This window comes from Elephantulus edwardii, unplaced genomic scaffold (assembly GCF_000299155.1).
Source record: "Elephantulus edwardii isolate Elephantulus edwardi_28Jun2011 unplaced genomic scaffold, EleEdw1.0 scaffold00147, whole genome shotgun sequence".
In the NCBI taxonomy this organism is placed as follows: Eukaryota; Metazoa; Chordata; class Mammalia; order Macroscelidea; family Macroscelididae; genus Elephantulus; species Elephantulus edwardii.
Window position 1 is genome coordinate 6217325 of NW_006399897.1, and position 15580 is coordinate 6232904.

The 15580-nt window shown below is 36.9% G+C and overlaps 1 protein-coding gene and 1 pseudogene across 1 annotated transcript in view; one reads left to right on the forward strand and one right to left on the reverse strand.

Annotated features, from left to right (window-relative positions):
- Window positions 1-15580, reverse strand: part of FAM155A (family with sequence similarity 155, member A) — a 907798-nt gene that overhangs the window by 378250 nt on the left and 513968 nt on the right. The window lies entirely within an intron of this gene.
- Window positions 157-893, forward strand: LOC102857451 (annotated as a pseudogene).

Sequence of the window (15580 nt, forward strand, 5' to 3'; positions counted from 1 at the left end):
GCACATAACAACAACAACAATGTATAACTCTCTACTTTGCCCATGTCAGTCTATTACATTCTTCATGAATTTAAAACACTACTTCAATACTCTCTGTTTCAGGATCTTAGTGCTTCATAAGAAGTAGTATTGGATTTTTCTGTGCCCAGTGAAGCCATGGCTCATCATCCTAAGAAGCATGTTGCAGCTCCAAAGCATTTGATGCTGGACAAACTGGTGTATTTGCTCCTTGTCCATCTACTAGTCCCTACAAACAGAGAATGTCTACCAATGTTGATCTTCTTAAGAAACAGATTTAAGTATGACCTGACGGGAGAAGAGGTTTAAAAAGTCCACATGCAGCAATTCATTAAGATTGATGGCACGGTCCAAACTGATATAACCTACCCTGGTTGTTTTATAGATGTGATCAACATTGATAAAACTAGAGAGAATTTCCATCTGATCTATGACACCAAGGATCAATTTGCTGCTCACCGCATTACACCAGAGGAGACAAAGTACAAGTAGTGGCCTCATCTGGTGACCCATGACACTCAAGCCATTTGCTATCCTGATCTTTTCATCAAGGTGAATGTCACCAGTTAGACTGATTTGGAGACTGGAAAGATGACTGATTTCATCAGGTTTATCACTGGTAACCTGCGCATGGTGACTGGAGCTGCTAACCTGGAAAGAAGTGTTGTGATCACTAACAGAGACATCTTGGCTCTTTTGATGTGGTTCATGTGAAAGATGCCAATGGTAACTGCTTTGCCACCCAGCTTTCCAACATTTTTATTATTGCCAAAGGCAATAAACCATAGATTTCACTTCCTTGAGGAAAGGGTATGTGCCTTATTGTTGCTGAAGAAAGAGACAAGAGGCTGGCTGCAAAACAGAGCAGTGGATGAAATGATCTCTAGGTAATATGAATGAAGAGAACAAAATTAAAGATAATAAAGCATAAAAAAGTTGTAATTGTAGAGTCACATATGAGTCTTTCTCAACCTCTGCATTTTTTCCTTATGTCAAATATGAAAAATCCTTTTAATTATTTGTAGTTTCAAAATAAATGTTTGGGTGATATGTAATGTCTTATCATCTCATTGAACTCCCTTTACAGATTTATATTTTGTCTTGATTTTATCAGAGAAAAAGTAAGAAACAGACCTGCTCATGCTCAGGAGTTGTTTATCTCTAACAAAATTATGTATATGGCATGTGAGAGGTCTACTCTGATGGTGATTTTAAAAAAGTAAAATTGTTATAAGTTATGCTATGAGAATATTACAGAAATAAGATTGATTAGATGTGAATCTTTTCCCACAGATCTATAGAAAAGGGGATTAGATAGGTTTCCTGTCACCAGTGAAAAGTTATATAAATTTCTCTGAGTTTGTTGGTTTAAGATGATATTATTTATATGGTATCTGAGGATGAGATTGCAAGGTCTCTGTGAGAAGGAAGGTGAAGAACACACACACACACACACACACACACACACAATTATGTCTAGATAGAATCAATTGAAATAGTGTTTCTTTACTTAGCACTCCCATTAAAATGGAATAAATGTGACTATTAATGAGAAAAAGGTTTAATCCAGATGTTATGCTTTAAAGCAAAAACTCTTTATAAGCCGGCAATTAGTCAAAGTGTTCTAAAGAACATTATATCTCCAAAGGGCATTCAAAGTCGTTAAAAGAATGGTGACTATTAAAAGAATGGTGACTATTTTCTCATGGCCACATCATTACACAGTAAAAGTCCCAGGACACAACTTGTATTCTAATATTCTCCCTGGACTTCAGACACTCATTGCAATGTAGATGACTGTGCAAAGACTTGACTGAGATTTTCAGATACTGAGAACCAGTATCATTATTGACTTAATACATGGAGCAATGTGGCAAGCAAATTGACATAGATTAAAATTGTAACAGAACTTCTGATGGTGTAGGATGCAGGGAACTGGACTGCTTTATCATTTCAAATCCGCTGGCTACTCAGTCAGAACAATCTCTGCTCATGTAAAACCCACTGGAGGGCGACGTATGAGTTGATTCTGAAGAAACAAGATTTTACGAGAATTAACACAGTGCTAAGACTGAGGGTGTGGCAGTTACTAGAGAGGAAGGGGTTTTATGTTTTGACTAGGATTACTCATTAGCCAGAATTATTCCTTCTAAGTATAATGCTGCTGTTGCTAGATGCCATCAAGTTGGTGATGACTCATAGTGGCCTCTTGTTTAACAGAACAAAACATTACCTACTCTTGGGTCTTTATAATCTCTAGTGTATTTAAGTCCATCATTGCAGCCAGGATATCAGTCTGTTCTATTAAAAGTCTTTCTCTTGTTTTTGATGACACTCAACTTTATCAGACAACATGTCTTTCCCCCAGAATATCCTGCTTCTGATAAAAGCCCTCAAATCTAAAGAAGTCTCACTATCATTCCTTCTAAGGAGCGTTCTGACTATGCTTGTTATAAAACAGATTTTTTGTTCTTTTGGAAGTTATGGTATAGTCAATATTCTTCATTAACACCACAATTAAATAAATTAATCCTTCTTTAATTTTCCTTAGAAGGCGTTTACTATTTAATTTGCCAAGTGGGTAACTACAATAGGATAGAATACATGCATACACAGAGATTTTGAGCTTGCTATAATTCAGGCTGCTTTGAAGGAAATGGCAAAAAATAAGGCTCAGGAATAGATGGTATACCAATTGACATATTTCAGTTAACAGATGCTGCCCTGGACGTGCTCACCAAGTTGTGACAAGAAATCTGGAGAATGACCACTTGGCCAACTGACTGGAAGAGATCGATATTTGTTCCTATCCCAAAGAAAGGTGACCCAGCAGAATGTGAAAACTACAGAACAATCTCACTGATTTCACATGCAAGCAAGATTTTACTGAAGATTATCCAAAATCGACTGGAACAGCACATCAACAGAGAACTACCAGAAGTCCAGGCTGGTTTCAGAAGGGGTCATGGTACTAGAGGTATTGTAGCTGATGTTAGATGGATCTTGGCTGAAAACAGGGAATACCAGAGGAATGTCTATCTGTGTTTCGTTGACTATGCAAAGGCATTTGACTGTGTAGATCATAACAAACTGTGGCTGACTGTGAGAAGAATGGGAATCCCAGAACACTTGATCGTTCTAATGCGAAACTTATGCTTGGACCAGGAGGCAGTCGTCAGAACAGAGCAAGGGAACACTGCATGGTTCAAAATTGGGAAGGGCGTACGCCAGGGATGCATCCTATCTCCATACTTTTTCAAACTATATGCAGAACAGATTATCCGGGAGGCGAGGCTCTATGAGGAGAAATGTGGGGTCAAGATTGGTGGACGATTTATCAACAATCTGCGTTATGCGCATGACACAACCCTGCTTGCTGAAACTGAGGAGGACCTGAAGCGCCTGCTGCAGAGTGTCAAGGACTGCAGCCTACAATATGGATTGAGGCTCAATGTCAAGAAGACAAAGATTCTCACCACTGGACCAATTGGTAGCATCAGCATGGATGGTGAAGAGATTGAGATTGTACACAGCTTTAGTTTGCTTGGCTCCATAGTCAACAGTCTTGGCACCAGCAGCCAGGAAATTAAAAGGTGCATTGCCATGGGAAAGTCTGCTGTTAGGGACCTCTCCAAAGTGCTGAAGAGCAATGGTATCTCTTTGGAGACTAAGGTGCATCTGATACATGGTCTTCGCAATCACCTGTTATGCATCAGAGAGTTGGACAACAACCAAGGAGGATAGAAGGAGAATTGATGCCTTTGAGCTGTGGTGCTGGAGAAGAGTATTGAGAATACCATGGACTGCTAGGAAAACAAACAGATTTGTCCTGGAAAGGGTTAAACCGGGTGGCTCCTTGGAGGCAAGGATTCTGAGGCTCCGTCTAACATACTTTGGACAAGTTGTGAGGAGAGACCGGTCCTTGGAGAGGGACATCATGCTTGGGAAGGTGGAGGGACAGCGCAGGAGAGGAAGGTCCTCTATGAGGTGGATTGATTCAGTGACTGGGCTAATTGGGTTGGGAGTGTCAGAGACAGTGCGATTGGCACAGGACAGAGCGGAGTTTAGGGCTATTGTACATAAGGTTGCTATGAGTCGCAGGCGACTCGATGGCACATAACAACAACAACAACAACAACAACAACATAATTTACTTATTGCTCAAAGCTAAGTCGCAAGTTGATGAGAATAAGAACTGTACAAATAGAAATCTACAAGTCTCTTAAACAAATGTTCTAATATGTTTTTAGGTTAAGAAAGCCAATAAACAGACATTCTCTAAGAATGTTTCTATGACTTTATTTTTTTATTCATTCATGCATTCATTCATTTTTAGCAATCTCTCCTGTATTCCCCCTGCTTGTGTAATTACATTTTTTTTCTCCTCCTAGAAGACATTTCAAACAAAAACACAGATGTTGTTGCTACCTTTTCTCTCTGTTTCTGTGTTATTATTTACTTGCTTACTTTTAAAAATTGTTCAGACAACATTGTTTCACCAGGGAAATCTCAGTAACACTGTTTTAGGGTAATCTCACACAATTTATACGTTTTTCCACTTATCTCTTTGAAAATCAGGCAGCTGGACTAAAATGATACAGAGAAAAGGATTCCATGCTTATTCATCTGCTCTTTGATTCAAAATAGAGACAAGCAAAAGCAAAACAAAACTAAAATCTCATCTGCTTAATGTTAATGTCATGGTAAACCTATGACTAGATACACAAATGGATATAAGTCCTGTTTTAGAATAGAAGATAACATGACAAAATTGAATAGTTTCCCCATGCTGCATAATAACCATAAGAGAGCCATTATGAATGCCCCAGGAGCCCTGGTAACACAGCAATTAAGCATTGCTAAAAAAACTGTAAGAAGTTTGAACCCATCAACAGCTTTGCTAGAGACAGGTATGATAGTCCACGTCTGTAAATGTTTACACCCCTGAAGATCCTGTAAGGACAGTCTTATGCTGTCTTATTTACTTGTTATGTGTTGGAAGGGACTCAGTGGTAATAGGTTTTTAGTTTGAATGAGTCTTTGCTGGTGAGTATCTGGGTAGTCCTGATGACCAAGCACTTTACTAATTCGGAAGGAATCCAGAAGCACCTTGAACAGAAAGTCCTGATGCCCCACTTCCAGAAAGAAAGCCTCACAGGTCCTATGCACTGGTCCTTTCTGACAATATAACCAAAGTATCTGAGACAAAGGTTCACCATCTTTGCCTCTAAGAAGTATTTTGATTACAAAAGGTATAGTGCATGCAAATGGCATGTGGAATGGCAGTATCAAAACTTGACTCATGAGTGCAGAGAGTAGACAGAGAAATGAGAAGGAGTGCAATTAGAAAGTGTGAGAAGGTGCTGATCAAGCTCAGAAAAAAGTAAAGAAAAAAATGACATTCAGTTCATTAGAAAGGTTATAATAGGAGAGGGTAAAAAGAATAATTCAGCAGGAAGTGAAGTTAAACAGAATGGTATTACAATGTTAAAACACCATCTTTAACATCTAAATAGATGAGAGACTCGCAGAAGAAAATTGTCTTTATTTATTCACTCTTAAACATATCAAAATATGATTCAAATCCACCAGGCACTCCATAAGAGAAGGATGGGCAACTTCTCCTGTGCTTAACTGCCTCTGAAAAACCACTAGAGGGTCAACTGTGGGTCAGTTTCGACTCAACTGTACACAAGAACAGCAACAACATTTTAAAAATAGTATTCAGAGGGAGCTCTAGTGGCCTAGTGGCAAGAAGTTGCACCGCAATCCCAGAGGTATGCTGTTCAAATCCACCAGATGCTCTGTTGGAACAGGAGGGGCAATCTCCTCCTGTACCAATCAGATCTGACTTGATGGTACACGCACAAAAATAATAAAATAAAATTTAAAACAAGCCACAAAAACCCGAAATAGAATTCAGACAGGGCAAAATGAGACCACAAGTTATGAAGAATAGAACACTCAGAATTGAGTTTTACATTCGGTATATGCCAAAAATGATACTTCGATGTGTGACAATATTTTATGTAGAAAAGCTTATAAAACTCAGAATCTGAGTAAGATAGAAATTTGTCGGAGAAGGAACATTCAAATATTTCCCTAAAACGCTGTTGTCATTGTTGTTGTTAGGTGATACGGAGTCAGTTAGGACTCTGCGACCCTGTGAATAAAAGATTGGAAGCTTGCTCCATCCTGGACCACCTTCAAAAACGTCCAGCATGCTCGAACTCACTGTTACAGTCACTGTGTCAGGCTGCTTCACCGAGGCTCTTCCTTTCCTTCAGTGACCCTCTGTCTTCTCCAGCATGATGTCTGCTTTTCCCAAGTATTGGTTGTTTTTGACAACATGCTCCAACACTATGAAAATGAGAGCTAGAAACAGGAAGGACTGTGCTCTGTCAAACATAGGAGGCTACGAGACCCAGAAATGCAGTCAGTCCTGTTGAATTCGGGCTCTCACAGGTTTCTAAGTATTCACCACCACAATAAACTATTTTATAAAATAAATTATTATAGCATCATAGCGCTAATACATTGTAAATTGATCTAAACTTTTAAAGTAACAATAAAAACCATTTTGTTGACATGTAATAAAATAGATTTTTCTCAGTATGGAGATAAAACATAATAAATCATAAGTTGATTACTGTTGCTGCACAAAAACTAAAATGTCTTCTATCACAGACTGCAATACTATTATACTCTTATATTCTTTAAACTATTGTACTTTATAATATGTTGGACTTACTTTTGCTAATGTTTTTTGTCATTGATTCGAAACCAACCCATAACTGGCCCTCCAGTGGGTTTTCAGAGGCAGTAAATCACATGGAAAGGAGATTGCCCCTCTTCCTTGCACTAAGTATCTGGTGAGTTCAAACCACGTGCCTTTGGGATTGCAGCGTAACTTCTCACCACTGGACCACCAGAGCTCCCTAGCTCTATTTTCACTAATACAATTTAAAATATGTATTTACCCCATGAAACTTTGGCAAAGCACTAGATTGGTAACCAAAAGGTTTACTCTTTGAACCAACCCAAAGGTTTCATTCTGAGAAAGCTCAGCGAAAGGAAGATCCTTAGTGAGAAGAAGTGACAAAGTGTTTACAACAATGGGGAGAGACTGTGATGGTGGAGTAGGAGAAGGATGAGATTTCAGTCTGTTGTTCCCTGGGCTGCCATAGCGCTGGTTGACTGAATGTCACCTACCAACAACAAAGGCTTCCTTGGACCAAGATATGGAAAATATTACAACCTTACTAATGCTATGAAGTTATTTACTCTGCTCTATAAGGTCAGTATGACTCAGAATAAACTCGCCGCACACTGTAATAATAATTACTAATACCCCAGAAACTTAAAGCAAACATCATATCCCAAGACTGCACTACATGAAATACCTAGCAGAGCCCTGCAAGAAGATTTTATGTGTGTTTTTGAAGGAAAATAAGTAAGATTTCTCTAAGTGTAAAAAAAAAAAATCCTTTCTAAGCATAACCTTTTTCCTTTTTTTCCCCTGACGCCGTGTGTGTGTGTGTGTGTGTGTGTGTGTGTGTGTGTGGTGTGTGTGCGCGCGCGCACGCAGAAGCCTTATATTTTGGAACTAAATCAAATGTTTAATTAAAAAGTGAAATGAATATTCCTTTATATCTCACTTCTTTCATTTCAACTCTGAAGAAGCAAGAGTGGGAGGGTGACAAGATGATAAATTAAAAAGCAAGAAGCCCCGACATCTCCAGGGATTCACAGCCTCCACAGTTATACCCAAGTGGCACAGCTCTGTGTACCTCAACAAGACTCTACACACAGAGGGACTTGTCGATGGGATTCCAGCAGACAGGGTTATCGACTCTTTTATATAACATCTAATTATTATCCTAATTTAACACCCTTCTCAAAATTCTGAGGCTTAGCACCTACCTCTATCTAATATTATGAACTAATAATTGACATTCGGTGTATTTTTTTGTGTGTCTATGTTAGGAGTAGGTGTGCTCTGTCCCAATATGCTTACTTTTTTCCTAGGCCTGTTATTCTATAAAAATGTTCCTTGGCATCAAATTCAGTTTCTGCAGAAGGTACAAAGATCTTATGCTTAAGCAAAGCATTGATCTATTTTGTTCCCAGGAAGTCTCATGATAGATTTTGACATCAAGCTATCTTTTGGAAAGTGGCACATATTGTAGTTCTAAAAACTTTACAGATATTAGCATTACATATGGTATTGTCTGTGCCAAAACAGGTATACTGATAATATGAGTTACTCTATATGTCAAGGTGTTTATGCTGTTCTTCTAATTTATATTTCTCAGGTCAAAATTAATCTCCAAATACTTCTCTCTTTTAAAGGTGTTCTATAGATGCAAGAAGGATCTCTGGTGGTGTAGCCCATTGGGTACTGTGATTCTAATTCAAAGGTGGCACCTCTTCAGTCGTTACTCCACAGAAGAAAGATGTGCAAACTCCTCCTATGAGATTTACAACCTCCAAAAATCATATGGATGACAGTTATGAGTCACTTCCGTCTCTTCTATGACAATGAGAATGAATTAATGAGTGGACAGCACTGCCTAATGGCAGGGGAATTTGATATTGGGTATCTAACCAAAATAGTGTTCGTTTGAACTCATTTAGCTCTATGTAGAAGGAAGATCTGCCTAACAGCTTCAATTATGTAAAGTTGTAAAAATCCTACTGGATAGGCCTCGCCTGCCATTTGAGGTTCTTATTAGTCAGAATCAATTTAATGACACTTAACAATAATAAATGGAATAAATGCCACAGATTTCATCTTCAGTATAATCCTAATTTTGGAAAAAGAATGAATTGGCATGGGAAGATAGGTTTTTAAATAATGTAAGTCATAAAGTGAACTTAGAAAATCAGAATATATTTTCTTGATTTTAACTATTCATCTAAAAAGCACAGATTTGTTACATTATTTTGTTAAATATACTCACTGCATGAAAACTTATTAAAGATGTACATATAAAGTTATAAACTCTTGTAGTTAATATTTTGGAAATTAGATGTAATTTTCATTTTTTATTAAAATAGTAAGTCCAATCTAACTATATTTGCATACATTATATTTTATCTTAAAAAATTTTTTTTCTATAATTATATTTTATTAATTTTCATAAACATTTACAGAGATTTTGGGCTTCCACTCATTCATTGTTGCACTATTCTCTCTACCCTCCTCCCAGTTTGTTCTTGTCCAAATGCCACAGTGCTTGTCAAAGCCAGTTCTGATTAATCTTCTTTGTCAGTGTATCCTTTGCCATTCCCTATCACTCCTCCCTGAGAGAGACTTCACCCTGAGTCATAAGGAAAAGGGGACGGCATATTCTCTTAGCTACTTCCTGCTGAAAAGGGACGCTGTGGGTTTCAGGGTGAAGATCTTCTCTCACTACTCTAAAGGGCCCCTTTGGCAGTAGGAAACACATAGACTATTATGGAGATTGATTTTGGAATTCAGATGCACTCTTATTGATTGTGCTTGGCTGTACATGTACATATCCTTCAAGATGTATCATGGGGGTGTTTAATTTATATAAGAAATGGTATTATACCATTACATGAAGACATTAAAATTGAGTGAAATCATTCCATAATTTACATAAATATTCATTAACTGTCATTTATGAGCAAAAGAGTTGTAAAATAATTAGACACACTGTTGAGTTGAAGAAAATGATATTTTTAAATGTGAGGAACATTTCTTTTTCTCTATATTGAATTTTTAGTCTCTTATTGATTCAGTGAGGGTAAGTGTGTCAGGTAATAAGGTTGAAACAAGACAGAGCAAAGGTTCAGGGCTGTTGTACATAGGGTTGCTGTGAGTAGCAACTTGATTGCTCATACCAGCAACAACTACAATGTCCTAAAATTAGAAATAGTTTTTTGCCTGAGGTAAAAAGAATATTAAATATATCCCTTACTAATAGGTTTATTTTGCTTACCATTATTGTTGCTTTAGGTGCCATCAAGTCACGTAGGATTCATAGAAATCCTGAATTCATATGACCTGAATCCTGTCCTATTCTGTGCCATCCTTACCATCTCGGACACACTTGATCCCATTGCTGTAGTTTCTGTGTCAATCCATCTCGATCAGGTTCTTCCTCTCTTTTACTGATCTTCAACACTGCCAAGCATAGTATCCTTTTCCAAGGAACATCCTTTCCTTGCAACATGTCCAAAGTATAAGAGATGAAACTTTGTCATTCTTGTTTACAAGAAACACTCTGGCTTTTCCAAGACATATCTGTTTTTTTTGGAGTTCATAGAATACTAGTGCTGCAGCACCTCAACTCAAAGGCATCATTCTTCTTCTGTCATCTTTGTGAATTTTTGGTTTCTTCCCTTTTTATTTCCACATTTCAGTAGCCATTGTCTACTAATTTTTCTAAAAACTTTTCAAAAACACTTTTAAATATGTTTATAAGATACATGACCCTGAATGTTCGTTGATAAAATTACTAGAATGCTAAATTGAACTAAGTAAAGACGCTTATACACGTTCTTCCCTTTCCTTTTGTTTACTTTTTAATTCCCTTCTTTCCTAATAACTTACAAAATAAATAACCTATAGGTTTATCCTCTTCAGGTTTTTATGTACTTACTTATTTAAAATTAAAGTGCTTCTCATGGCTCTTCAAATACTGGTTTTAATTCTTGTCTTTCCACTATTTCCTTTGTGGACTCCAAGAAAAGATCAAGTTTGGATTTCTTTTCTTTCTACTGAAAATCACCTACATTCTTTGAAAAAGCTTTGTGATCATCCAAAGAAACAAGAACACAAAGTTTAAAATTTGAACAAGTCCTATGTTAGCTGATTTCCTAAATCAAAAGAACTACCCTCCTTTATTACCAGAAGAAAAGAAAAAATTCAAGTAAATTATATCAAGTTTTTGTTAGGTGTTGTCACGTTGAAAAAAACATGTAGCAACATTAGGAACAACAGATCTAAACCCTGTCCTGCCTTGTGCCATCCTCATCATCTCGGACACATTTTAACCCATTGCTGTAATCACTGCGTTAATTCATCTTTGAGAATCTTTCTCTTTCACTTATCCTGTACCTTTCCAGGGATGATGTCTCTTTCCAAGGAACAGCCTCTTGGAGAAATATACCAAAAATAAGTGAGACGAAGCTTCACTGTGCTTGCCTTCAAGGAGCACTCTAGCTTCACTTTCTCTAAGACATATTTGTTTGTTCCTGTGACAGTCTATAGGCTATTTAATGTTCTTTTCCAATACCATAATTTAAAGGCATAATTTTCCTTAAGTTTTCTTATTAGTTGTCAACTATTACATATAACATTTTAGAAGTTATTGAAATTAATTGTAAAAATAAAGTGGGGCGTGACATTCCTAAAAGCAGAAACAATAAAGAGCATTTCCCTTGAAATAAAAGTGCTCTCTTTTTAACAGAGAATAATGATAAGTAAGATTCAGTTTCTCACTCTTGGATAACCTATGATCTGGTCATGGAAATTAGTATGTAGCAAATCATTTCAATATTTTCATTATCATTATAAGTATTGGATGCTTTGATCAGCTTAAATATGCTCTTTCCTTCTCTACTGAATGCTCTACAATCTATGAATATTTTTTGTTGTCTATGACCAATCCCCTTGATTTGTGATGTCACTTTTCCATTCATTATGCATATTTTATTCTCCCTTATATGATATTGTCAATACCTGTACAACTTTTTCACTTTTTACTCTCCATTCCACTTCTCATTTCAGCAACTTCTTGGAGGCATATTATGTCTATTTCTTCTATTCTTCTCTCTAGTTATCTTTGTATACTCAATAAATCTTTCTTAAAAGATTTTGATGAGTAAATAAATGAATTAATATTTATTGCTTCTAAAAGTAGAATAAAGAACTGCAGCTAAGGCTACAGAGGAGATGTATATGTATAAAACATATAATTATATGATAAAAGCAGCCAGAAAATTAAAAAAAAAAAGAAATGCACTGGGAAAATCTGTTGTCAGAGACATCTCCAGAGTACTAAAGAGCAACTAGAGACTAAGATGTGCCTGATCTAGGCTATGGTCTTGCAATTACTTGCTATACATCAGAAAGCTGGACAATGATTAAGGATGATAAAAGAAGAATTGATGCCTTTGAGTTGCGCTGGAGAAGAGTATTAAATATGTCATGGGTTGACCAGGCTGCTCCTTGGAGACAAGGATTTTGAAGCCTCGCCTGACATACTTTGGACATGTTGCAAGGAGGAACTAGTTCTTAGAGAGGGTCATGATGCTTGGAAGGGCAGAGGCACAGTGCAAGAGAAGAAGACACTGGCTGAGATGGATTGAGTCTGTAATTGTGGGTAGGTATGTCAGAAACAATGAGTCTATTTCAATATAGAGCAGGGTTCAGAGCTTTTGTACATAGGGTTGCTATGAGTCACAAGTGACTTGATGGAACATAACAACAAACAACAACAATCGATATATTTACTTTTAATATTGGGATACTAAGCTTAAAAATACTTCTCTGAGTTGACTAAATGAACAATTGACATAATATATATTCTTTATAAAATACATTTCATTATTCGGAATTAATTTAGCAAAAGATAACAACATATTCACTGAGAATTGCCGTCCTTAAATGTTGCTTTAAAAATCCAATTATTAAAATCCACAATGGGGTATCAGACCCTTTGAAAATTGACTTTTCTAGTTATTGTGCTAGCTACCATTGGGGGCACGATCTCCAGCTACTTTAACTTCAGACAGATGGTCTTGTGCATCATCAACAGCTGTGGGACCAATATAAGACAATTCTTTCTACATTTTGAGAGACCAGGGGAAAAGAGACTGTGAAGAGACAGAGCTGTGAAGAGACTCCGGCAAATTATAACCAGAGGAACCCTGGAGATGGGGCCTCAGTCAAAGGTTTTACTTGCTGGATAACTGAAGGAAAGTCTAACTTATAACTGCTCTGAGATAACGTTTGCAAGATAATTAAGAAAATTTGTGGTGCTGCACTGAACTTGGACTTTCACTTGTTGACTGAGAAGCTGTATAAACTAATTGAGAAATTATGTCTTGCTGTTAATCTCACTTGGGTCTGTTGGATTAAACCTGGGCTCATGTTGGTGATATTCTTTGCCTCTCCCACTCCCCAATCTATCTCCCTTATAAACCCCACAATTCTATATAAAGTCTGTGAGTCAATTTTCAATAAACATCAAACCAATAAATGGTAGAAATAGGAGCAGAAACATATGGGGTGCCATATCTGACAATGTAGTTATTTGTATTGTACTATGGATATTATGCACTTCTGGCAGGTCTCTGTTAATGTGCTCCTCCAGTAGTTTTTGGATAATCTTCAGCAGAATCTTGCTTGCATGATATTGGTCTATAATTTCCACACTCTGTTGGATCACCTTTCTTTGGAATGTGAACAAATAGAGATCTCTTCCAGTCAGTTGGCCAATTGGTTGTCCTCCAGATTTCTTTTTTTTCCCCCACACAATTCTGGATACAGTTTATTAAATAATATGTACAGCAAATGTAGTTGTAATTCAACACTTCTATTTACCAAAGAAATCCACTGCAATAAAGAAAAAATGAACAGAAGGGGGAAAAAATCTGTGCCTGCATAGTACATGCTCTCAGTGTGTAATTTCAATGGCAATACTTTATTTGGTTACTTGTCATGTCAGTTATTGTTTCCGTAAGATCTTAATATATTTGGTAGTAACCTGTTCTGGCAATAGAACTTAATACTATTGCAGATTAAAAGGACTGGGGGTTGAGAGGGAACCCAAAAACAAAACGCCAAAACAAAAACCTCAACAAAAATGAAACAAACCATAATTAAGATTACAGTTACCTTCTTTCTCAGAAAAAAAATATGGTTTAATATTCTAACACTTTACAGTGGCTATGTCTGTGCTAAAAACTTGTAAGTTATTTACAATTCCTTCATTTAAATAAAAATGCAAAAAACTTCATGACTTCCTTATTTATTCTCAACCCCTTGGTTCATATTTCTTAAAATTATTTTTCTATACAAGGTAGGTACATGGGCTATACAAAGTTAAATGTACATATTTACAGTCCCACTTCATAAGCATATGATTTTTCTTTTACTGATCCCAGAGAGACTGCAAAAGTTAAGTAACTTGGGGCTCATTTTTATCCGGAAGCGTGACTAACATATCAAAATGTGTTGCAAGGCATGCCGCCAGTTAGTTGCACTTGCTATTAATAAACCTGTATAAACATTTCAGCATAAAAATAGGTATTTTATGTTACTAAATGTCTGAAGACAAAAGAGCAATTGGAATTCTTGGTTGCTTGTTTCATTACACATAGGACACAACTTGGTGAGCACATCAAGGGAAGCTTCAATCTGTTAGTTGAAATACATCAATTGGTATATCATTAATTCCTAGGGCTTTATTTTATGCCAATTTCTTCAAAGTAACTTGAATTTCTTCCATCATCACCATAGGCTCTTGCTCATATGTTATTTCATTAAATTCTTCTGTGTCTGCCAATTCCTTTAGGTACAATGACTCTGTATACCCTTTCCATTCATTTAATACTTCCTGGATTATTTAATATTCTTCCCAAAGCATCTTTACATATAGCAACCCAAGGTTTGAATTTATTCTTCAGTTTCTTGAGCTTAATAAATGCTGAGTGAATGTGGCCCTTTTTATTTTCTGACTCCAGCTCCTTGCACATATCATTGTAATACTTTGTCTTCCTGTGCTGCCTTTTGAAATCTTCTCTTCAGCTCTTTAGTGTCTTGAATTCTTCCCTCTGTTTTGGCTTCCTAGTGCTCTAGTGCAACATTCAGAGTCTCTTTTGACATCCGTTTTTTTTTCCTTTCTTCCTCTTCTGTCTTTGTAATGACCATTTGCACTCTTCCTGGATGATATTCTTGATATCCTCCTACAACTCATCTGGTCTTCGCTCATTGGTGTTCAAGGCCTAGAACCTGTTCCTAAGATGGTTTTGAAATTCAGGTGGGATAAACTCAAGGTCAGATTTTGGGTTTGTGGATTTGATTTAATTTTCCTTAACTTCAGCTTGAACTTGCATATGAGTTTAGAAGGGGGCACAGTACTAGGGATATTGTAGCTAATTTTAGATAGATCTTGGCAGAAAGCAGGCGGTACCAGAGGAATGTCTATCTGTGTTTCATTTATTATGCAAAGGTATTTGACTGTGTGGATTACAACAAACTGTGGCTGACTATGAGAAGAATAGGAATCCCAAACACACACTTAATCGTGTTAATGCGAATCCAATACTTGGAAAAGGAGAGAGTCATCAGAACAGAGCAAGGGAACACTGCATGGTTTAAAACTTGGAAAGATGTATGCCAGGGATGTGTCCTATCTTCATACCTTTCAATTTATATGTTGTTGTTGTTATGTGCCTTCGAGTCATTTGTGACTCATAGCGACCCTATGTACAACAGCCGTAAACCATGCTCTATCCTGTGCCAATCTCATTGTCTCTGACACATCCATCCCGATGACCCCAGTCACTGAATCAATCCACCTCA